At 46.9% G+C, this 23,157-nt stretch overlaps 1 protein-coding gene across 2 annotated transcripts in view; it reads left to right on the forward strand.

Moving 5' to 3' along the window:
* PKNOX2 (PBX/knotted 1 homeobox 2) overlaps positions 1-23,157 on the forward strand; it is a 251,547-nt gene that overhangs the window by 128,700 nt on the left and 99,690 nt on the right. For both annotated transcript variants that reach the window (XM_011934594.1, XM_011934595.1), the window contains one exon: positions 21,630-21,737. The gene's annotated coding sequence lies outside the window, so the exon portion shown is untranslated. The remainder of the gene's footprint in view (positions 1-21,629; positions 21,738-23,157) is intronic.

Below are 23,157 nucleotides of genomic sequence, written 5' to 3' on the forward strand. Positions count from 1 at the left end.
TGCACTCCAGCCTAGGAGCTAGAGCGAGACTCTATCTCAAAAAATAATAATAATAAAAAATAAATAATCCTATTTAGAATTTTCGTGAGCAAGTAATGCCAAACTTACTGTAACATAGCTTCCAGAACCCTGATGCTTGCCACTTTTTGAAAAGAGGGACAATTTTTGCCTATTTCCATCTCTGAAAACTATTTGTTTTCATCAGTTCACAAACAACTAACAGTGGTTTTGCAGTCCTGTTCTTTCCATACTCCAAGATATCATTTGCCCTTGTCCACAGCCTTGAGTTTATTTAAAGCTATGAGATGCTAGTTTACCATCTCCTCACCTATCTCAAACTTGAACCCTTTTAAAATCATCTTTCTGGTTTGATGATGATTGTCCTTGAAAAAAACAAAGCCAAGTGGGAGTTCAATCGTTTGCTTTCCTTCTGTCATCTGGTAACCTCATCTGTCTGCCCTGGGATGTAGCTGCCTCAATCCCTTATTTTTTTTTTTTCTTTCCATTTTGTTTCAAGTATTGCTTTTTAAGAGAGCAGGGAGAGAATGTGTGTGGTATGGGGGAGTCTGGTGGGGGAATGTGTTTTTAGACTCCAGTTCACTCGGGTCTTTGGCCTTCCTAGCACACTTCTAACAGGCCCAGACTACTCTTTTGTGTTGCTTTTTACTCATCCATGCCTTGTTCCATCTTTTGTACATGTACTTTTAAATCATCACAGAACTCAGATTTGAAAATTCAGACTAAGATGTGATGTCCATTATATTTCACATTCCTCATTAGAAAGACATGGGTTAGACCTTGCCCTCTTTTGCCAACACTCCTTAGAAATAGCATTAGCAAGGAAATCCAACCCCACCAATATTTTTTGATCACCTCTTATGCCCAAGGCACAGTGCTAGATACTGCAAGTGATACAAAAGGGAACAAGAGTTGTCCCCGCCTTAGACACCATGGAGGAGGCAGACACACAAGTTGCTATAGCCCTGGGTAGAAAGGACAAGGGTTAGAATTCTGGTATATGCAAAGTGCTGAGAAAGCCCCCAGGAAGGAGAGCACATGTCTGCCTGGGAAGATGCAAGAAAGAGACATGAAGGGGGGTGACATTTTAAGCAGTTGTGGATCAGAGGTACAGAGAAGGTTATAAATTCCTTATGGAGGACACAAAGGTAAAGATGCAAGATGGTGTTTGGGGAACAGCAGACAGCTTTGCGTGGTGATTATACAGTGGACTGGGGTTAGAATGTAGCCCCGAACACTCATGTCAAGCTTTCTGCTCTACCCGGCGTCCTGTCAAAGCCTTGAGCACAGTGCCCTCACATAAACTCACTAGCACCTCCTCCAAGCCTATTCTTCCTCCATGAACCTTAAAAAAATTTTTTTTAAAAATGTTTGACACCACTGTCCTCCCAGTGAATTGAACACTGAGCTTAGAATCAAAACATCTGAATTTGCGCTTAAACCTGGGAGGTGGAGGTTACAGTGAGTGAGATCACATCACTACACTCCAGCTTGGGTGACAGAGTGAGATTCTGTCTCAAAAAAAAAAAAAATCTGAATTTGAACCTCAGATCCAGCACTTTAGATTGGGCAATCCTTTAGGTTCTCTGAGCCTCTATTTCTTCATCTGTAAAATGGGAAAAACAGTGCCTAACTTTCTTCCTACAAGGGGGAGTTATGATGATTAAATGAGCTAGACGAGGGCACTGCTTTGTAAGGAGTGGAATGCTGTGTGGGGGTAAGAAGGATGTTTAGTACGATCGGGTCCCCAGATCTGTGCACCACACAGTAAAAAATTCTCTTGGATGAAACTGAAGTTTCCTGAAGCTCACTATCAAAAAAAATGCCTGGTGGAGGGGAGGACCAGGAAGGCCAGAGGCAAAAGGAGAGTGTGGAAGCCACAGATCCAAGCCCATTTTGGTTGGGGCTAAAGCTGGCTGATTTTGAGACTCTCTTCAAAGCCGTCTGAGTTCACGCTGAGCACCAGGTTCTGTGGGAAATCGCCCTGCTGTGCCCCAGGCAGGCTGTGAGGTGAATCAGGAACATTCCATAAGGTGGTGTGTGGTGTGTTGAGGCAGGAGGGCCAGGGCAGCGGGTGCTGTGGCTCTGCGGATGACTGCAGGGGCAGACCTACCACACCCTGCCTGCCGCCCCCCGAGTGTCCTGCACTGCAGGCACGCTAAGCACAGAGACAAAACCACCTACCTTGAGGAGCTCCATGGAATGGAGGACGCACCTGCCCATAATGTCAATTCAGCAGGGTCAGCAGCACCATACAGGTGTGCTCAGGTGATGGGAGCACAGAGGCAAAAATTACTGTCCGCCAGAGGGGCCAGGATGCTCAGACAAGGTTTCCTAGGGAAGATACCCTGAATTGAACCTTAGGAATATGCAGTGGCCCAAATAGGTAAGGTAGGAAAAGGCATTTGGGACAGAGAAAACAGCATTTGTAGATGCACAGAGATATAAGGAAGGCCTTCGCTTGCGTGCAGTGTGACAGGCGCAGGGGGTGGGGGCTGTAGAGGAGGCCAAGCCCCCTGGAGGCCCGTGTCATGCTATCGCCTTCCACCGAGGGCGACAGGGAGCTTAGACAGCAGGGATGGGAAGCAGAGAGTATTTACGGTGCACCGAAGAACTTTCAAAGAACGGTGTCTTTGAAAGTAGAAGGTGAGAGAAGGGAGAAAGTGGAAAGAGAAGTCGAGGGCACCCCCAGGTTTGTTTCTTGAATGTCTGCAATGGCAGTGCCATTCATCCAAACTAAGGAACATGGAAGAAAGGAGCAGATGGAGGGTGGCCAGGAGGGAGCTGCTGGAGCTCCTAATGGGGCCTGGTGAGTTTGGGGAGGTTGCTGTGGGATATCCAGGTGACATCCTACCTCATTCAGTTCTGCATCTGAACTCTCCCATCTCAAGTAGAATTTTCTCTTTCAACTGAATTGGGAGCACCTTGAGGGCAGAAACTAGGCCTGACTCATCTTTGTTCCCCTCAAGGAGTTCCTGGAATCCTCACAGAGCTCCTGCTGGCTGTGGGCACTGCATGAACTTGCTAATTCAACTCCACTTCTTTACCTTGATTTCCTTTTGCACTTGAAGATAAAGCTTCAAAGGACAGCATCCTAGAAAAGCACATATACCCAGGAGGCAGACAACCCTGGCTTGAGTCCTGTCCATGCCCTTTCCTAGCTGTGATATTAAGCACATCGCTGGGCCTCCTCAAATCTATGCTGTCTAACGTGGCAACTGGTAGCCACTAGCTATGTGTGTCTATTTAAATAAAAATGAAAATGAAATTAAGCATTCAGTGACTGGGTCACACCAGGTTTGAGTCAAGTGCTCAGTAGCCACACAGTGTCCATGGTATTGGAAAATACAGATAGAAAGCATTTCCATCACCACGGAGAGTTCTATTGGACAGCGCCGGGCTAAGATGCAAATGGGTGTTAGTACTTACCGCACAGAAGGGAGTGAGGGCCTGTGAGTTTTGTGTGTAAAGCACTGGGCATGATGCCAGGCACACAAGAGACCCCCCAGTAAGCAGTGGCCATTATTATACTGAATGAATTAGAGGAAATAGCTGAGGCCCTGGGCTGCCACAGCAGCATCCGAGATTCTCCTTGAGGATTCAGGGCTGCAGAGCCCTGTGGGTGTGCAGAGGGGACCGGCCCTGACTCTGCGGACAGTTGATGAAGGGGCTTCACCTTGCAGTTGGAGAATCTGGGGTTGGTGTCATGGCCAGCTCGTCGTGAATCACCAGAGAAAAACCCCTGGCGGATTTCAGTGATCTCAGAGCACCTGCAGTGGGGTGCCCTCACTGCGACATCACTTGCTCGCCATGTCACCATGGCCAGTTTGGATCTGCTCTGGGTCCTGGGCTGCAGCAGACGGGTTGGGAACCAGGGTGGGTCAGGGAGTGGAGCCCTTGCTCAGAAGTCCATCTGCATCTTAATGGTGGGGAAGACTCAGAGCTCAGAGCATCCAGATGGTCCGGCAGTTTCTCTTCCTGGGAGCATGCTGCTTCCCCGCATGCTTTTGCTCCTCTGGTGTGCTCTGCACGTCAGGGGCCAAATGGGCAGGATCCATCACTGACCTGCAGTCAGTGGGGAGGGGACAAGGCTTCGTACTTCAGCTCCCCGAGAGCTGGGCTAGATGCCCACTGCTGGGAGCAGAGGAGGCAGTGCAGCCCCCAGCTCTGGCTGTGCTGCAGAGAGGCTTCCCCTTGGCAGGGGCCATCCCGGAAACCCTTGCCTTGCCTACCACTTCTCCAGCCCTGCCCCGCCCTGCCCCCGAGAGGACAACAAGCCTGGCAGAGATGTTCTGATGAGGATGCTCCTTGGACCCAGCCCCGGGGCAGCCCTGGCTGGACACTGCATTACCCCTGAGCAGCAGCCTCCTTACACGGGAAAAGGAGAAGATTCACTTTGGTCAGGAAAGAGAGTTGGGGAAGGGAATTTTCATGCAGCAGAAGCCCCAGGCAGGCTGGGTTCTGGCCAGAGGCTCTCACTGCTCTCCTGTGTGGCCAGCAAGTCACGCCCCTCTGGTCTTCCCAACCAAGAGCCAGACAGGGTCATCTCTAAGGGCCTCTCCTGCCCTTGGTTCCACCACAGGATGGCCTGCAGTTATCCTCTGGCTGAAGCCTGCTTGGAGGGAGACAGGAGGTTCACATGGGCCCACCCCTGCTCTCCATAGCATCCCCCTCTCCCCACCTCCTTCCTTTTCTCCTCCCTAGTAGGATGGATGGAGGCAGTGTGGAGAAATCCGAATAACTAATCAGAGTCCTCATTAACCCCCTGCCAGGATGCTCAAACATTCACTTTGCTGTTTGTGAAGCAGAAAAAAAAAAAAAAAAAACTCTCTCTGCATTAAAATTGATGCGTTATTAATCCCTGTGCTCCCAAACTGGTGGGCGGCTCTGCCTCCTGCCCGAGGCCCAACTTATGGGGTCTGCTACCTTGGGCCGCTTGGACTTTCTATTATTTATTGGCCCAGTGCAGAGAGGCCTTCTCATGGGGAGTGGGCTTGCTGCCAGCACAGAGGCAGCTGTTTTGTTTTCTCCCTGGCCTGGCCGGTGGGAGGCCTTTGCTCAACCCCACCCCAGGGTGCAGCTGCCAGGCTGCCTTGCTGGGCAGGGAGGGCTGAGTGCATGGCAGCTAATGGTGTGTCTCTCACCAGATCTGAGGGCATGGTGACCCGCTGTATGCTTCAGATGAGCCAGCCTGGGAGTGGGCAGCTTCTCAGTCCAGTGGTGGCTGGGCTAGAAAAGCCTTAGTGTTTGGCTCAAGTGCTGACTCTGCACACCTGAGACCACAGTGCCCCCATGCCCCAAGGCCTCCCTAGTGCCACCCCCTACCCAGGGCTTAAAGCTGTTCTCTGGCTCTACACTACCAGCAGATATCCCCACATTTACACCGCCTGTATAAGAGTAGGAATCCACAAATATTTATCTTGTGCCTGACCTTGTACCAGGAGCTCAAGTGCTGACTCTGCACACCTGAGACCACAGTGCCCCCATGCCCCAAGGCCTCCCCAGTGCCACCCCCTACCCAGGGCTTAAAGCTGTTCTCTGGCTCTACACTACCAGCAGATATCCCCACATTTACACCGCCTGTATAAGAGTAGGAATCCACAAATATTTATCTTGTGCCTGACCTTGTACCAGGAGCTGTGAGGATTCCAGGACGTGTAAGGCTCAGTCTCTGTCCTCCAGGAGGCTGTGCTGGAGTGGAGGCAAAGATGTTCATACATAAGAGGACACCATGGCAACAGCAAGGGAAGGACGGAGGATGGACCCCGGGGAGTGCTGAAGGCTCCTTTGGGTTCTCATGGAGCCCACGATGGTGTGGGAAAGAAGCATGGAGGAAGTTAGACCCATTGTGAACCCCTCATTTCCAGCCAGTTGGTACTGGCTCACCCCTCTTTAGTGGTCATCCATCTGCCTGCCCTAATATGGACTTATCTGCATCTGTTGCCTGTCTTGGCCTGAGAACCCCCATGCAGTGCCGGGGCCTGTGTGAACTCCCTCATATAGCCTTCTATGTGCTGGGCCCCTAAAGACAGCTTTGCATGGAAAAGAAGCTGAAAGTGCAGGGTAAGAAGAAAGGGGAGTTTAGTCCCTAGCTTCATCTGGAATTACCTTCACTTACTGCATGGAGAAATGCTCAGAGGTAGCCTTCCCAATCTTTGACTCAGTTCCTGAGGGTAATCATTCCATTACAGGCATACCTGGGAGACATCACAGGTTGGATTCCAGACCACCACAATAAAGACAATATGAAAATAAAGCGAGTCACATGAATCTGTTGGTTTCCCAGGGCATATAAAAGTTATATTTACACTATACTGCAGTCTATTAAGTGTGGAATAGCATTATGCCTTAAAAAAAACATACACACCTTAATTTAAAAATGCTTTATTGCTTAAAAAATACTTACGATGATCTCAGCTTTCAGCAGGTCATAATTTTTTTGCTGCTGGAGGATTTTGCCTCAGTGTTGATGGCTGCTGGCTGATTAGGATGGTGGTTCTGAAGGTTGGGGTGGTTGCAGCAACTTCTTAAAATAAGACAACAATGAAGTTTGTTGTATCGACAGACTCGCCCTCTCACAAAAGATTTATCTGTAGCAGGTGGTGTTGTTTGATAGCATTTTATCCACAGTAGAACTTTTTTCAAAATTGGAGTCAATTCTCTCTAACTTTGCTGCTGCTTTATCAACTTAGTGTATGTGATATTCTAAATCCCTTGTTGTCCTTCCAACAATGCGCACAGCATCTTCCCCAGGAGGAGATTCCATCTCAGGAAACTGCATAAGAAGCAATTTCTCCTCCTTTCAAGTTGGACCATGAGATTGCAGCAGTTCAGTCGCATCTTCGGGCTCCACTTCTCATTCTAGTTCTCTTGCTATTTCCACCACATCTGCAGCTATTCCCCCCACTGAAATCTTGAACCCCTCAACGTCATCTACGAGGGTTGAAATCAACTTCTTCTAAATCCCTGTTAATGCTAATTGTGACCTCCTCCCATGAATCATGAATGCTCTTAATGGCATCCAGAATGGCGAAAATTTTTAATTTTTTTCTCAGATCCGTCAGAGGAATTGATATCTATGGCAGCAAGAGCCTTAACAAAATGTACTTCTTAAACAATAAGACATGAAAGTCAAAAGTGCTCCTTGATCTATGGGCTGCAGAATGGAAGTTGTGTTAGCAGGCACGAAAACTACATTAATCTCCTTGTACATCTCCATCAGAGCTGTTGGGTAACCATGTGCATTGTCAGTGACCAGTAATGTTTTGAAAGGAATCTTTGTTTCTGAGCAGTAGGTCTCAATGCTGGACTTAAAATATTCAGTAAACCATGCTGTAAACAGATGAGCTGTCACCCAGGCTTTGTTGTTCCATTTATAGAGTGCAGGCAGAGCAGATTTAGCATCATTCTTAAGGGTCCTAGGACTTTTGGAATGGTAAATGAGCCCTGGTTTCAACTTAAAGTCACCAGCTGCATTAGCCAATAACAAAAATGTCAACCTGCTTTTTTGTGAATTTGAAGCCAGACATTGACTTCTCCTTTCTAGCTATGAAAGTTCTGGATGGCATCTTCTTTCAACATAAGGCTATTTTGTCTACATTGAAAAATCTGTTGTTTACTGTAGCCTTAATCAATGATTTTAGCTAGGTCTTCTGGATAACTTAATGCAGCTTCTATAATACTTCAGCACTTGCTGCTTCACCTTGCACTTAACGTTATCGAGATAGTTTCTTTCTTCTAAACCTCATGAACCAATCTCTGCTAGCTTCCAACTTTTCTTTTTTTGTTTTCTCAGAGACAGAGTCTTGCTCTGTCACCCAGGCTGGAATGCAATGGTACAATCTCGGCTCACTGCAACCTCTGCCTCCTGGGTTCAAGCGATTCTCCTGTCTCAGCCTCCTGAGTAACTGGGATTACAGGCACCTGCCATCATGCCTGGCTATTTTTTTTTTTTTTTTTTTGCATTTTTGGTAGAGACGAGGTTTTACCATGTTGCTCAGGTTGGTCTTGAACTCCTGACCTAGGTGATCCACCCACCTCGGCCTCCAAAAGTGCTGGGATTACAGATGTGAGCCACTGTGCTGTGCCCCAACTTTTCTTCTGCAGCTTTCTCACCTCTCTCAGCCTTCATAGAATTGAAGAGAGTTATGGTCTTGCTCTGGATTAGGCTTTGGCTTTAGAGAATGTTGTGTTTGGTTTGATCTTCTATCCAGACCATTCAAACTTTTTCCATGTCAGCAATCAGGCTGTCTCACTAACTTCTCTATCATGTGTTCACTAGACTAGCACTTTAAATTTCTCTCAAGAAATTTTCCTTTGAATTCACAACTTGGCTGTTTGACACAAAGGCCTAACTTTTGCCCTATCTCAATGATATGGTTCAGCTCTGTGTCCCTACCCAAATCTCATTTCAAATTGTAATCCCTGCCTGTTGAGGGAGGGACCTGGTGGGAGGTGATTGGATCATGGGTGGGCTTCCCCCATGCTGTTCTTGTGATAGTGAGTGAGTTCTCATGAGATCTGATGGTTTATAAGTGTCTGGCGGTTCCCCTCACCCCTTTCTCCTGCTGCTATGTAAGACGTGGCTTGCTTCCCCTTCCCCTTCCACCATGATGATAAGTTTCCTGAGGCCCCCCCAGCCATACTGAACTGTGAGTCGATTAAACCTCTTTTGTTCATAAATTACCCAGTCTCAGGTATTTCTTTATAGCAATGTGAAAACAGACTAATACACTCAGTTTTTGATATGCCTCCCTCACTAAGCTTAATCATTTCTAACTTTTGATTTAAAGTGAGAAACATGGGACTCCTTCTTTCACTAGGACATTTAGAGGTCACAGTAGCGTTATTAATTGGCCTTATTTTAATATTGTTGTGTCTAACACACGACATTTATTAAGTTCACCATCTTATAGGGGTACATTTTATGGCACCCCAAAATAATTACAATAATAACATCAAAGATCACTCATCACAGATCACCATAACATATATAATAATGAAAAAGTGAAATATTGTGAGAATTACCAAAACATGACACAGAGACATGAAGTGAGTACCTGTTGTTGGAAAAATGGTGCTGATAAACTTGCTCAATGTGGTGTTGCCATGAACCTTCAATTTGTAAAAAATGCAATATCTGCAAAGCACACCAAAGTGAAGTGCAATAAAATGAGATGTATCTGTAATATTTTTAAGTGCTACCAGGTGCTGGGGTTTCAAGATGAGCAAAACAAGTCTGGACCCTTGTCCACATGGAGTTTACAAACTAATGGAGAAAACAGACGTTACTCAAATAATCACAAATAAATATAATTACAACATTAATGAAATTGTCAAACTGAATTAAGAAATGCATATAACAAAGGAGCCTTACCTGAGAGGTCTCTGTAGCTCCCCTGAGGAAGTGATTCTTGAGTTGAGATGTGAAAGCAAAGCAGGCTATTACTAGTTAAAAGTAAATGAAGAAAGAGTACCTTCCAGGAATGTTGGTAGCTTGTGCAAAGGCCCTGTGGTGGGAAGAAGCATGGCTTGTTTGAGGGAACAAAACCCTGGGTGGATGGAGGCCAAACAGCAAGCTAGATGAGGCTGGAAAGGTGGGAAGGACCAGACTGATCTTCTAGACTATGGTAAGGCTTTTGACTTTGATCTTAAGAATGGGAAAGCCATACTGTGCTTGAAACAAGGGAGGTATAACCATGTAGTAGAATATTTGCACCTTCAAAAAGATCTTTCTGGCTGTTTAAAGGAAAACAGATGGAGAGTGTCAAGAATGTTAAATGGGTCATCATATCCCTTGCTGTTTCCTGTCTCCCATTTTAGTGAGCAGAAGTCTATAGAATGTTCCGGTGCTTTATGAAAGGAGATGCATATTTAAATTTTGGTTACCCAGTATTCAGTCTCAAGTGGGAATCTAGGAAGCCACAGAAATAAGCTATAGCCCTTGAATTAGCACCCCTCCTTTTCTAACACAGCGGAGATTCAGGAGGTTACGACCACTTTGATCATGATAGACCCAGGACTGAGATGTCCATGGTACCCTGTAGAACAAGAGATACACCCCAGGATCTGTGAGACCAGATGTCAGGAGGGAAAGCAGGAGCTGAGAGGATGAATGGGCTGGGCTTGGAGGAACAGAAGGGTGGGTTGCAGGGGAGCCAGAGAAGCAGAAGGGTGAGTACCTGGTGTTCCAGGTACTGAAACGCCCTGTGGAGCTAGGCATACAGGCTCCATGAAACACACACAAGCCTGCAACCTCCATTGGCTGCAAGCACCTCCTCTCCATTTAGCTAATGGCTCCTCTGTCCTCTGTTATTCCAGCTTGCTACTCTTAAAGAAACTGCTTGTGTCTAGCTTAGGACCAGAGCCTTCTTTCTTTCATCTCCACAAATATGAATTGATCACATTCTCTGTGTAAAGATGCTCTGAGGGTCCAAAAAAATGCCCACACTGCCCTTGCCCTTAAGCATGCTGCCTCCTGGAGGGAGCTGGATATGTAAACAGTTAACCCTTAGGAGGCAGGACGACAGAAGCACTCCGTGCCGGCAACCACACAACCTGCTTTGCCTGGCATGGTCTCAGTTGCAACCTGTAGTTGCTGTGTAATTAGTCACTGTGCTCTCTTTCACTCTCAAAATTACTCCAGTTTGAATGATATATTGTGGGGTCATCCTAACAATGTGCCATGGCTGTAAAGAGCTATGAGCAATTCTTTGTAACAATTCAGGAGGCATCACAGAATAAATAATATTTGAGCTGAGTCCTTGAGGAATGAACTGTATTTCAACTATTAGAGTATGGAAAGATGTCATCCCAGTCTTGAAACAAGCAAAGTCCTGGAGGTATCTAAAAGTGAAATCTGTATAGGAAAGGGTGAGTATAGTTTAACTATAACCCAGAGCAGAGATCAGCAAACTTTTTCTGTAAAATTTCGAACAGTAAATATTTCAGGTCTTGTGTTGCAACTGCAATCATCCCTCGGTATCTGTGGGGGACTGATTTCAAGACACCCACGGATACCAAAATTCACAGATGCTCAAGTCCCTTATATAAAATGGTGTAGTATTTGCATATAACCTACACACATACTCCTGTATACTTTAAATCTCTAGATTACTTATAATACCTAATACAATGTAAATACTGTGTAAATAGTTGTCCTACTGTATTGTTTAGGGAATAATGACAAGAAAAAAAGTCTGCACATGTTCAGTACAGATTAAATTTTTTTTCCAAATATTTTCTATCCGCAGTCGGTTGAATCCGTAGACGTGGAACCCACAGATATGGAGGGCTGACCATGTTCAACGCTGTCATCACAGTGGGAAGCAGCCACAGACAATAGTAAACAAATGGGTGTGGCTGTGTTCCAATAAAACTTTAATTACAAAAACAGGCAGCCTCAGTATTTGGCTTGTGAGTTTATGTCTTAGTCCTTTTGGACTGCTGTCACAAAATACCTTAGACTGGGTAATGTCTATAACACTGGAATTTATTTCTCACAGTTCTGGAGGTTGGAACTCTAAGATCAAGGTATCAGCAGATTCAGTGTTTAGTGACGGCTCCTTTCTCATAGACGGGACCTGCTGCATGTCCTCACACAGGGGGTGCGCAAAAGGAGCTCACTCGAGCCCTTTTTATAAGGGCATTCATCCCATTGATGAGGGCAGAGCTCTCGTAAATTAATCACTTTCCAAAAGGCCCCATCTCTTAATAGCACCACAATGGGGATCAGGTTCAATACGAATTTTGGAGAGGCACATTCAGACCATAAGGTGTGGTTTGCCAGCCCCTGACCTAGCGTCCTTGAAGGAGGGTCATAGGCTGGAAGTTAGGTAGGGGCCACATCACGAAAGGTCTCAAACACCTGCACTAAAGATGTGTCTTATTTAAATATATATATATATATGTGTGTGTGTGTGTGTGTGTGTGTGTGTGTGTGTTTGAGCATAGGAATGGGTGATCCAAGGTCCTAGGGTTTATTTTCAGAGTTTAGAGGGTACTGGAGAAAAATGGGGAACAGTAGTGCAGCAGTGCGGACAAAGGCCTAGCTTTGGGAGGCATATGCAAGTGCTGGTAGCCATCCCTCTAGACTCTCCCCTTGTGTTCTACAGCCCCCTCCACTCTCTGTCCTCTTCATCATTATGAGAGTGCTGAGGGGCCTTGTCCTTTCTTATGCAGATACAGTCACAAGGTGCTGTCCTCTGCATTTTCCATGGAGTGAAGCCCATTAATGACCACCTTCCCCATACCACCCAAGATGGCGCTGCTGTCATAGGGGTTTAATCCTGATGAGGCCGGTGGCTCCTGGGCAGCATCACACCCAGAACTCCCCATGGATGATGACACCCTCACTGCTGAATCACTGTGACAGATGCTTGGCTGCAGAGCTGGAAGGGGAGCAGTTAGTCATCTACTATCCTCCCTGTGTCCCCCAGAGCCCCCAGAGTGTGCAGGTCACCTTTCCATGGAATATCCCAATAGATCAACTTGAGATTTCAATATTAATTATTTTTGTGACCTTAGCTGAGACAGTTAAGTCTCAGTTTTGCTTGTTCTGTCTGTAAAATGGGTATATTGATACCAGCACTACCAACCTCACAAAGTTACAGTGAAGCATAAACAAAAAGTTAATGGGTGGGATTGGGCGTGCTTTGGGTTGTACATATCATCTTGCAGATAACAGCAGTATGTAAAGTCTTATTAACACTGGACCAAGGCAGAGCAAGGAGTCCCCTGATGCAGACCATGGTGGAAGGGATCATCTGGTCCTAACCTCACTTTGCAGATGGAAAAACTGAGGCCCAGAGCAGTGACATGCTGATGCAGGAGAGTTGTGGATAGAAGCCAGGTGTCTTGGCTCCCGGTGCATTTGCAGCATCTGTGAGTTTCTTGGTGCCAATTTTGTAAGAACAGGGATCCTGGGCTCTGCTTTGAGCGCAGGTCAAAATCACCATGGCTGGAAGGTAAGTCGTAACTTTCAGATATCCTTTCAAATCCCAACTCTTCACAAACAGCCTAGGGAGAAAGGCATTTTAAATAAAATCCTTTTTACCATCCCTTCCACTTCTGAAATTCATTTCTCAGCAGTATCTGAATGAGAGTTTTACAGACATTTCATTTTCCTTCCTTGTTGCCTTCCTTTGCTGTCCTCCAGGAGCTGGTTATGACTGAAACCTCTGCGAGGCACAAGGTGTAAATCTTCCCTGAGTAGGAACTGGGCCCCGAGGGGCGGGTCATCGGATTGACACCATCTCCACGTGTGGTGTGGTCATCGTGGGAGGAAATAGAGCCCTGAGAAGGGCAGGGAGGCACAGAGAGATTGATTTCTTCAATGTCATGCTTCCTCTGCATTCCTTAATAACGAAAATTTACATGTGTGGGGAAAATCACAGTTTCTCCTGGGAGGCATGGAAAGGAAAGTCAGAGAGAGCTTTCCGACTGTTTTGCAAGTGGGTGTGAGCCTAAGGCTCTGTATCCATCTGACTTGGAATCTTCTGGCTGCTTACTGTGTGTGGCATGACCCTGAACTGGAATCTGTGCCTTTGTGTGTCTGTGACAGTGTTTCTGGGAGTGTGTGTGTGTGTGTGTGTGTGGGTTGTCACTGCTGTCTTTGTGACTATGTAGATCAATGTGTGTTTCTTTAAAAAAATATATTTCTCATTTCCTGCATAAATTACTCCACGTAAAAGGCCATCCGGAGCTCAGTTCCTCGCATCCTTTTTCAATAAAGCAATATTATCAGAGCCTGGTCCCAAAACTAGTCCCAAGAGAGGCTTTTCCTAGATTCTTTGTCAAATGAAATGTCACCGACTCACCAAATGATGAGAAGAAGAATTCTTCTTGTTTATTTCCCAAGAGAGGCAGAACAGAAGCAGCTCAGCCTCTTTACAGCTTTTCCAGACTAGATAGGCAGGTGGGCAGGTGCCCAGGAGCTGTTCTGACGAGGCCACAACAGCACCCTTGGACTCCACCCTTTCTCTTCACCCCTTAACCAGTTTTGTGTCTACGGACCAGTCACTTAACTTCTCTAACCTCAGTTTTCCCTTTTTAAAAACAGGACTAAAAATAACTACTTTCCATAGTTGCTGCAAGGCCTAAGTAATAAATTGGATAATATAGTTCTTCGTAAAGGAGATCAGCACGTGGTGTGTTATACACTCCACATGCCCTCTGCTGAATACATACATGCATTTACTCCTTTATCCAGCAAATACACTGAACACCTTATATGTACAAAATACATCTTAGGCTCTGGGGAGTTCTATAGGCTTGAGATTCCAATTAGGATTATATAATCGAGTGGGGTGGCAGAGTGGTACCCAGACGATCACAGTGTGGCTGGCTAAGTGTGAAGAGAACTGTGCATAGGATGCTCTAAGCTGCTGGAACGGTCCTTGTGCAGCCTGTGGAGGATGCAGCAGCCCCCAGGGAGATGGATCAGGAGGGAATTGCTGAGCTGAGATGTGGCCATGGAGATGGAAAGGAGGAAAATGTAGCTTACTCTATCTGGTGACAGAGGCAAAAACAAACAGATTGTACCAAGATGCACTTGCCTTCACCTGCTTCTGGAGCGAGCCATCGGTGCTGGGGAGCCTGCCTTGGAACCCAGAGTCATCAAGCAGGCTGGCTTGGGGAGAGAGCAGGGACTCCGAGGCTGAGGGTCTGACCACTGGGAAAAGGGATGGGAGGGGAGGATTGAGAGAAGGAGGCTGAGCTGAGTTTGGTAAGGGAAGTAGAGACAGGCAGGGCCTTGCAGAGGTGTTCAATGTCAAAGTCTTCTGATGGGACTGAAGGTTCCCCAAATAAGAAAATCCTGCTGGGCAAGTGAAAAGCTTTTTCTAAAGTCCCTTCAAGTGGGCTGGTCTTAGCTGAGTTAAAGCAGACATTTGCTTTCCATGATGCATTCCTAATTACCAATCTCTCCCCCAGGCCCCTTTCTCCAGAAAGAAAATGTGTGACTGGCCAAACTCTGCCCAGGTCTCTTGACTGCATCTGGCATTCCTGCTTATCCATTCTTTCCCTCATTTAATAGATGCACGTTGAGCCTGATGCTAGGCCAGGACTGGAAGTACACGGTGAGGAATACAGAATCCCTGCTCTCTGGAAACTCAGAGCTTAGTGGGAGGGACACACCTAGGAACAGATAGTTCAGTGACACAGCCTGGAGTTCATGGCTAAGGACTTTGGACTTTGTCTTGGAGATATGGTCCCAGGTATTAGGGGAGCAGAAAGAAAGGAATGACAGACACCCTGTATGGGGCTCACTGGCCCTGAGAGAAAATCTAACAGAGCTGAGTCTCAGAGGATGAGTGGGATTCTGCTAGATGAGATCTAAACAAGTTATTATTGCTATCGTTGTCACTAATGACAAGTCATCATTTATGAAAGGCTTAGTCTACGTCATTGCCAAGCCCTTTGCTATCTGCTAAGCATATCACACATCTAATGTAATACCATCAAGTCGTGTGAGTTGGGTACTATTGTAACCATTTTACAGAAGTAGGAAAACCGTGACTTACACAGCTTGGAAGACGGGAACCTAGGATTGGAATTCAAGGTTGTCTGACTTCACCTTTCCACCCATTGTATTCTCTCTCCCACATTCACTTATTATTAGTGCAGGAAGCATGCAAAATAATACATAGTTTAGTCAACAGCTCTCAATTCAAGAACATGTTGAAATATAGAGAACTGTGATACCTTTGGCAATTAATAATAACTAAATAAGCAAACCATCAACTGAACTGGTTCAGCATTGATCTGATTTAATATTTTCTAGTAGTGACTCTTCTTCATGCGACAGGAACAATACTTTCCATGATCTCCATGGGCACAGTACTAACCTAGGTACGTATGGAAGGAATAAGAGAAATATAAAAGTCTCACAATCCTTATCCAAATCATATCCACATCACAATCCAAAGCTTATGATGACATTGAGGAGATTAAGATTCATGCACAAAGCAGGGGCTCACGAAATTAAGTAAGATCAAGGGTCAGTAATAGGGTGAGGGGGGCAAGAGTCTGAGTTCATTCGGCTGCAGAAAGGCAGGACTTGAGCTGGTCTTTGCAGGTTGGATGGGACCTGGACAACGGAGGAAAGGGAAGCGTGGCAGGTGGGCCAGGAGGGCCAGGGAGCTCACACAGGGGGTGTGCTTGGCCATGAGGCTGGCAGCCTGGCCTGGCTGGAGAAAAGGTTCAGATTTGAAAGTAGTGGGGGGTTAGGTAAGATTGGTAGGATCAGGCTGATAATGAAGGGGAAGAATGGAAGCTAAGAAATCTCAATTTTGTCTTTTAGGCCCTGGCAAGCCATTATAAACTTTTGAGTAGAGGAGAAACATCATAAACAAGTCAATGAATTACTTTGGCTTCCAAAGAGCCCCTCTCTTTCTAAAAGATTGGTATCTGGTCTCTTTGAGATCAGCCTCATTGCTTTGGTGAAATTTGAGGCTTTCCCTGGGATGGCAATTGAGTTTAACAGCTGGTCAAGCATTGCCAGAGAATGAGACCAGAGAATGTCACACTGTCAGGCCCAGCCCCTTGTTTATCGATGGCAATGATGAAAACCAGTAATGATGAGGAGGAAACAATTCAAACTGATGGCATATTTCATCCAACATCACAGAGCAAACGTGTGGCAAAGCTGGTCCTGGCTGCCATGCCTCCATGGCTCACCCCGGCCAGGAGGGAGGTCTGAGGATTCACAAACATCAGCTATTACGGATTGCTGGGGTGTCTGTGTAGGCAAACCACACCTTCATCACTGCACTCATGGAAGAAGAGGCCCTCGGTGGGCTCCAGAGTGAGATGAGATTCTTTTTTAGGCTCTTGGGCCAACTGGGGCAAAAACCTTGGCGTTTTATGCTCCTGAGATAGACACCAGAGTGGGGTAACCTTCCCAGAGTGGACAGGGAACAAGCTTTGGTTTGGGTCTCTGGCCACAGATTCCAGAGGCTCAGTCTTCACCTATCCAACTCATCTGCAAAAAGCCTAAGCACAAGTTGGCAAAACAGGCAAAGGTGATCTGTGGGGAAGCCAGCCCATGTCTGTAGAGGGGTCCAGTAGAATGAACTTGGATAGGCAGAGAGAGGCCTGTGGGAGCCACAGTGCTGGAGGTGGGGAGGTCGTGAGGACAGAGGAACTTTATCTTCAATCTGAAGCTCTTGCTTCCTTTCTTGTCCCCCAAACTATCTGGGCCATTAGGTCACACAGCCCCATGTCTTCCCATCCGTCCATTTCTCTCTGACTTCCTGTCTGCATCTGCGGCTTGGCCCTGCCTGCTGTGCTGCTTCTTAGCTTTCGGAGAGGAAGAGCTCTGCATGGTGACAAAAAGGGGAGTGCTGGGTCCTTCTGCCTGCAGTCTAGAAAGGGGCACACAGCTTGAGTGTGGAGGGCAAGAGGCGGGTTGGAGGCTGGGAGGATGGCCGCAGCCATCAGGGGTCTCCTCCTCCCTGCCAGCCTGGCTCTCTGTCATGTGAGTGGTCCCCCTTGTGCTTTGCAGAATCACTGGCAGTGACAGGAAGGAGATTACAGACTGTATTCATGCCTTGTAGCTTTCTGTAGGCTGTTGGGAAACAAGTAGAACTTGGCAGTTATCAGTTCTGGGAAGGAGAATTCCAAGTATATGGTAGCCCTGAAGCGGTGCCCTGCATGGGGGCGTGCTGGTGTCACCTTGGATCATCCTTCCTCTCTCAAATGTGTGTTTTATTAATCCCTGAGTGGAGAGCAGGGTCAGCTTCTTTCCCTAATATTGCAGGGATTCCTCTCTGAAGAGTTCTAGCTCCTCTGGGTAGTCTTGGGATGGGGGCAGCAGAGGCTCAGCTAGAGCAGAAAGACAAGGAACACGTGGCTACAGCAGGATGACAGAGGGAGCCCTGGACCCCCAGCGCCAGTAGGGACACAATGAAGGAGACAGAGTTTGGAGTCAGGCAGGGCTTCCTCCTCTCCCCAACCCTCACCCTGGCCCTGAGCCCTGCTCCGGCCATTGTGGGATCCGGAGGCTGATAGTCAGAAGCAGCATCACACACACATTGTAGGTGACAATTATTTCTTTACCTTCTATTTTGCCCACTAGACTGTAAGCACCTAGAAGACAGGGAGAGAGCAGGGGAGAGAGAGAGAAAGAGAGAGAGTGAGTGAGAGAGAAAGAGAGACAGAGACAGATAGTGCATATGTTTTGTCTTTGATGCCCAGGCACCAGCACAAGGTAGATTCGTAGTATATGGGGACTAAATTGAAGCAATTTGTACCTTCCCAGAAAAGGGCAGGAGGAAGTAGTAAAAAGCTACCGAAGAACAGATCTGTCATTTGCCAAGTCAGCCTCAGACACCTGGAAACGGCTGATGTTAGCAAAGCTCCCAGGATTGCCCCACCCCACCACTCAGGGCACAGCCACCTCTGCCTCTCCTTCGGTGAGTGCAGCATTAATTTAGCACTTACTACTGCAAGCACTCTCTTTGGACTGGTAAGAAATAGAAGGGCAAAGAGAAGCAGAGAACTTGGGAGAACAAAATGTCTGGAGTCAGAAGATACACCACTTGCTGGCTGTTTTCTTAGGCAAGCCCTGTGCTTGACTCTCCTAAGCCTCATTTTCCACATCTACAAAATCAGAGCAACCACCTGGCAGGGGAAAGGCGTCTCTCATATGCTGCTGATGGATGTAAATGGGTGTGACCCTCCTGCAAGTAATTTGTAAAAATCCCTTAAGATGAACACACCTTTGGACTTGCAATTTCACATCCAGAAACTTATCCTAAGAAAATTATCAAGTCTGGAGTAGGAGTCCACTGCAAGAATAGTCATTACATGTTTATAATAGCAAAAACTGGAAATAATCTAAACAACGAATGTGAAGAATTTGTCTGAGTAATTCTAGTATACCCATAAATGGAATGCCATAGTCATTAAAATTATAATATCTTTTCCTCCTACATGAAAAGGTGTTTATGATATGTTGTTAAATATGAAAGGCTATTTAGTGAACAGTATGAAAATATGATACTGCTTTTAAAAAAGAAGCATTTTACTCCAAATATTAACTGTAGTTTATATTTGTATTGTAGGATTGCTACTAACTTAACATTTTTCCTCTTATTTATCTATTTTTTACAAGAAGCATTTGCTATTTTTTAATGGTAACACAATCGTCATATTAAAATACCTACTTTTACAGGTTGCTTTAAGAGTTAAAGAGGATATTACACGTGAAAGTACTTTGTGAACTGAAAAAATTATACAGATTTAAGATAGGACTTCTGCCCATGAGAAGCTTATAGTTTGGAAGGAGATGAAAGATAGCTAAGGTAACCATAGCATGAGACAGGATGTGACTAGAGCTTTCAGAGAATGACAAGCAACATGTTATTTGGAAGCACAGAGGAGGAAAAATTACTTCTGGCTGTGGAGGCAGCAGCCAGAATGTTTGTGTGAACAATGAAGAATGGTTCCAGTAGAAATATCTGATCAGATAGAAATATAGAATCGGGCATTGAGGGAGTGGGAAGTTGTGGACAGGTTTGGAGAATGGCAGGTGTTGTGAGTGGTGGAAGAGTAGAGAGCCACTGGTGCAGGGTGGAAGATGGGTCTAGAAAGGCAGTCGGGACCAGCTGCTTTCTAGACAATGAGCAGACGTGTGTTGAAGGCCATCTCTGAGCAGGAATCTAGACAATGAGCAGACGTGTGTTGAAGGCCTTCTCTGAGCAGGAAGTCATTGTACTTCTAGCGGGGGTGGTGCCACAGCTGTAAGCCCATTACAGGTGTGAGGCACTCACGCTGTCGGCAGTGCCTGGCATGGACAAGACCTTGAAGAGCATGAATGAAGTCACCTGTCCCGGTAGCTCTGCCTGGAAGCAGCAGTGCAGGGGTGCTCTGTGGGGCCGATGGTGGGAAGAAGGAGCATGGCGGGGAGAAGGGTCCTTTGTGGCTTGTGCCGCTGGGGATGGAAAGGAGGGAAGATATCTTCAGGCCTGACTGGAAGAGGATGAGAAGTGGGATAGTGATGGAGGAGTGAAAAGGAGATGAGGCTTGGAGAAGGGAGGAATCAGGCATATCGCCCAGGTTTGCTGCTGGGGTGGCCACAGAACTGGGAGTCGGTCACAAAGTTCACGACAAGGTCACATGAAGGAGAAGCCTGGTGCAGGGAACAAGCTAGGAGTAACTGGACCACGATGATGCCTGTGAGATGGTCCTGATCTCTTGGGCTCTTCCCAGGGGCTGCCCAGGGCAGGCAATGGCTGTTGTCCCTTATTTGCTCTTGGGATGAGCCTGGGGTGCAAGAAAGGGAGAGGTTTTTGTTTTAATCCAGAGAGCTTTTGTTAATGGAAATTCACAAACCACCCTGCTTATCCTTGCTTCCTTCAGCTCATCCCACCTCCCGGCACCCTCGACTTCCTCTCTCCTGCCACCAGGAATTCAAACCTCCTTCAGGATCCCGGATGCTGTCTCTCTGCCACCCTCACCTCCCAGCAGTGCGCGCGCGCGCACACACACACACACACACACACACACACCAGAAGGGAGGTGAGAAAGTCTTGTTGTTCAGGCAAATATCTAAATTTCCACCACCCCACCACCACCACCGCTTGCAGCTCCCAGCCTGGGCCACTGTTTCGCTCCTCTTGTTGTCATGTCACTAGTTAATTACATTCTTTACTGAGGTGCAAATGTGTTTTTACAGGGAGAGTAAGATGGTGTTAACTAGGAAGGAACTGTTAATGTTAAAGAGGCATTTACCTCTGGTATAGGGCTGGCCCTCCTGGCCAGCGGTTCTCCCGATGCTGCTCTGAAAGTGCAGCCAGGCCTCAGAGCAGCCCCCTCCCCCATCCCTGCCATCCTGACTCCAAGCATAGCCTCACTGAAGTCCAATTAGCAACTCATCCACAAGGAGAAACTGATGGGACTGTTTGAGAAGTGTCCGGTCAGACCTTATGGAAGTGCTGACCAGCCCCCTCCATTCACCAACACCATGGTCCATTTCAAATATTGACAAACAAAATTAATTCACTTTAATCGAAAAATAAAAATAAGTTGTGCAGCCAAAGCCACCTCGAGGTCACAGGTTGTCCTTTACTGCTAAGTGCTGCTTTGGGTCCATTCCCCTCCGACTCTTCCTCCCTGCTGCCCTGGACACCTCCTCACCCACCCTTACCCCTCAGTGTCTTTCCAGATCCCAGCCCAAGCCTGCTATCATTTGGATCCACACGCCTGACAAATGTACCACTGTCCCCTCTTCCTCTGAGTTTCACCACAGCCTTAATACAAGATGTCAGCTGTGGTCTTCCCAGCACCACAGAAATCACTCACAGGCACCTGCCCACACTCAGGGGAGAGGGCCGCAGGCACTCCTGGTGTCAGGAAGCCAGATGGGCAACAACAGGGCGTGTTCAACAGTGACCAGGGCTTGGCTACAGTGACTCCATGGGCCTCAGTGACCACATTGAGAGAGAATTGAATGGCAAATACGGGAGAAACGGCTGCAAGGGAAGTTACAGAATAGAGGACATCCTGGAGAGGCCTGAAAAGGGGAGAACAGAGCCCAGGAGCCCCTCTTCTCTGACCACCCCTGCAATTCTTGCCTTCCCTGCTGAGAGCTGCTCTACACTTTTTTGCAGGTGCTTTGGCTCTAGCAGAGAGGAAGAAATTCTGGCCCAGCTGGAAGTAGAAAGAGGGGAGTGACTCTCCTGAGGACCATCTCAGAGACCCGTGGGATCACCTGAACAGTAAGAAATGCTCTTCTGTCCTTTAACATATAGTTACATGTTATCTTTATGTAACAAGGAAAGGTTATCTTTCCTTCTGAAGGCTTCTAGAACCAGCTCAGAATATGAGCTGACACTTAACATGAACAACCTTGAAAGCCAATCATTGTATGATTATTCTCAGGTCTTTATGTCACCTCCTTAGCTCCTTGAAGAGGAGGGCTGGGTCTTATTCCTGTCTCTTTTCATCTACGTATTCGGTGAACAATAAATGGCTGTTGATACCGATGGGTGGGGCCTTGCTTAGTATCATGATGATGATCACATTTGTACCACCCTCCGGAGCAAACATTATCACCCATGAATGACCTGGTGGCAGGGAGGAGGCGGTCCTTAAAAATGCAGTTCCAGGACCCTAAAGCCAGAGCTTCTGATGCTTTGAGTCAGGATTAGGACTCAGGAACCTGTACCCCAAGTGTTTTTGAACGGAAACTGCATTCCAGGTGTTTCTGATGAACTCAGAGAAACAGTTCTTTTGAATGTATAAAGCATTTTGAATAGAGAATCTCATTTAATCCTCTTATCAGATAGGGTTTTTTGTTTTTTGTTTTTTGATCTCAGCTCACTGCAAGCTCCACCTCCTGGGTTCACGCCATTCTCCTGCCTCAGCCTCCCGAGTAGCTGGGATTACAGGCACCTGCTACCACACCAGCTAATTTTTTGTACTTTTAGTAGAGACGGGGTTTCACCGTGTTAGCCAGGATGGTCTCCATCTCCTGACCTCGTGATCTGCCCGCCTTGGCCTCCCAAAGTGCTGGGATTACAGGTGTGAGCCACCGTGCCCGGCCAGATAGGGTTTTTTTTAATCCCCTTAAGTAACTTCATGATCTCACAGACGTAAGTATCAATATAGGCAAGGATTTAGAAATGCAGTTATCCAAAACAACCCTTTCCTCTTTCCAGTATGCCATGATAAGGGCTGGATGTGCTGTGGTGAGATTGGGCCCCAACTCCAAAGGACCTTGTCCAGGATTTTGTAAATTTCCCTGATGTCTTCGGGCCACCATGAGCTTACATCAGTCTCCATTTCGGTGGCAGAAATCATTGCTAAATTCCTCACAAAGCTAGTTTCCCTGGAGAGAGGGAACAAGGGAGAGTTAACCACAAAGATGAATGTCCTTTTGCCCAGCTCCCCAAGCAGCTAGTCTATTCAGAGGACCACATGTCCAAGGACAGACTGGCAGCAATGCTTGTCCTTCTTCCTGTCTGGGGAGCTCTGTGTTCTAGGTCAACGAGGGGTGGGCGGCATGGGAGAGCTGTGGCTCCTCATGGTGGAAGCTGAGGGAAGGGTATCTATGCAGGTCAAGACTTTGCTGAATGTGGGTTGAGCGACGCCCATTTCGGGGGCAAGTTGAGCCTTTTCAACAACATTTGGAGTCTA

The sequence above is a fragment of the Colobus angolensis genome, unplaced genomic scaffold (assembly GCF_000951035.1).
Source record: "Colobus angolensis palliatus isolate OR3802 unplaced genomic scaffold, Cang.pa_1.0 Scaffold137, whole genome shotgun sequence".
Taxonomy (NCBI): domain Eukaryota; kingdom Metazoa; phylum Chordata; class Mammalia; order Primates; family Cercopithecidae; genus Colobus; species Colobus angolensis.